The following is a 2401-nucleotide window of genomic DNA, read 5'->3' as shown; positions in this document are numbered from 1 at the left end:
CTTCTTCTTCTTCTTCTTCTTCTTCTTCTTCTTCTTCTTCTTCTTCTCCTCCTCCTCCTCTTCCTCCTCCTTCTCTCTGTCTGTTTTCATTTCTATCTCTGTCTCTCTGAATCTGTTTCTCTGTATTTGTATCTCTGTGTCTCTCTCTGTCTTTCTCTCTCAACATTGTTGTAGTCACTGTATATATTGTTTCCCAGGATTTAAATCTGAGGTCTTTCTGTTGCTGCTACTAACTTAATAATACCAACAGTATGACCATAATGACAAGACAGGGGGACATTTTTGACATCATTGTTGCAGGACAAATCTAAAAAAAAGTTTACACAGAAACAATAAGCAAGTTCAGTGGAGGCCTATGACAACATGGCTTATGATCACTTGGCTTTGGATTTCCTGAGAGTCAGATCATGACCATTCCCCAAACAACAGCTCCATACATTAAAAATCCCATTTGATATATAAGGTTGCTAATAGTCATAACTGGAAGATTCTGTTCTATGTAGTGGATTTAAAAACAAGTATAGATACTAAGGGGCAGCAACATAAAGCCAACGTATTTATATAGACTACTAATTCCATTGTATAAAAATAGGGAGCTGCAATTTGGCACAGTGGAAAGACCATTTGTTTTTGGAGTCAAGGTCCTTAGTTCAAATCCTTAGCCTGCCTCTTACTCTTTTTGTTTATTTAAAAATTAATAGCTTAAAAAACCAGCATTACCTTTATTTCCAAGAATATCCTTCCTTCACCCCTTACTAAAGAGCCATCTGTTACTTGGGACAGGGAATTAAAAAAGAAAGAGGAAATAAGGGAAGGGGGAAACAGCCGTACAAAATGAGACAACACATCAAGGGAATCCGACCATAGATTAAAAATTCCATATATCCATAGTCCCTCCATCACTCCAAAGAAAGAATGAATTTTTGCTATCTGTTCTTTGGGGCTAAGCTTGGTCATTATCAATCAAACGATCCAATATTAAACATTTAGGGTTTTTTTTTGTGGTTCTCTTCATTTATGTTGTTGTTGTCACTGTGTACATTATTTTCCTTCGTTTACTTCATTTTGTATCACTTCATATGTCTTTCTATGATGGTCTCTAGTTTTTATATTCATTGTTTCTTATGGTGCAGCAATATTCTGTTACATTCGGGTACCACAATTTGTTTAGCCATTTCCCAACCAATGGATATTTGCTTTGTTTTCAGTTCTTTGCTACTATTAAAAGTGTTACTATATTATTCTAACATTAAGAAACTACTGCAGAGCCCAGGGGCTGGGATACTGTGCCAACTCCCTCTCCCTAAGAGGCCCTTCTCTTCTAGCCCATGAATGTGGTTGGACCAGGTTCAGGTGTAGAGAGGGGATCTAGCCTTTAATGGCAGTGGAGCTAAGCTTCCTTTTTCACACTTTTTTAGCTCGTTAAGTACCCTACCCCCACCTCCTCCAGGAAAAAAAAAAAACTGCTTCATGCTTAGGTCTGAGCTCATGTTTAGAGTTGTCATGAAGAGGGTGGCTAAAAAAGATACTTGACGTACAATATGAATCAGGTATGGGACATATATAATTTTTTCCCCTATGTATGAAACATTAAACATTAACGATTCACAGTGTGCATTGACAGAATGAGGACTCAGTAACTTAACTTATGAACTATGATATACTCTCCTAGGAGTGTGAGACTTAAACCCTATCAAAGCATAAAGAAGGACTGCTGATTATACATTTTGTGTTTCACTTTGGCTCTGCACTGTCCAAACAACAGTGCATGTCTACTGGCTAGACCTTGACTAATTCTATTCTTGTAGCTGGTACATCTTGTCAGATGAGGAAACTTACCCAGCTGCCAGCAAGCTTCCCTCAATGGATTCAGGACCTCTGGACTTCTTGAACTCACAAGATCTCCACCAAGATTGTATACATGCTCCTTGAGGTTAGTACTTGGTCACTTACACAGGAAAATTCACACAAAGCAGAAAAGGCAGGGCTAAGTATAAGGTCATTTCACTGAGTCCAGGGAACACGGACTCCTATAGTCCCATTCAACCTCCTAAATCTATGACCCAGTGCTCATGTTTTTTGGTGACAGTCCTGAAGATAATATATCTAAAAATTTGCATTCACTAGGGTATTTCCTTCTCAGGGACCATAGGGTCCTTGATTTTATTGGTGTGCCAGTTCCTTCCACTTGAGCAGATCACATCCTTTTCATACCTTAGGAGATAATCTTTATAAATTTCTGAAAATATTCATTCTCTGGTGACCAACTTTCCATTGATAAGCCTTTCTGATGTAAGTTGGCCTTGCCCTCCAGTCACAGATCTGTATTTCATCACTGGATCCATGTTTAAAGGCTTTCCAACTTACTTTTCTGGGAATATGTTGTGTCCCTCCAGTAGGA

This window comes from Petaurus breviceps, unplaced genomic scaffold (assembly GCF_028583685.1).
Source record: "Petaurus breviceps papuanus isolate PSGF00001 unplaced genomic scaffold, PetGlider_PUasm1.0 551, whole genome shotgun sequence".
NCBI classification, from domain to species: Eukaryota; Metazoa; Chordata; class Mammalia; order Diprotodontia; family Petauridae; genus Petaurus; species Petaurus breviceps.
Note: the sequence above shows the minus strand (reverse complement) of the source record.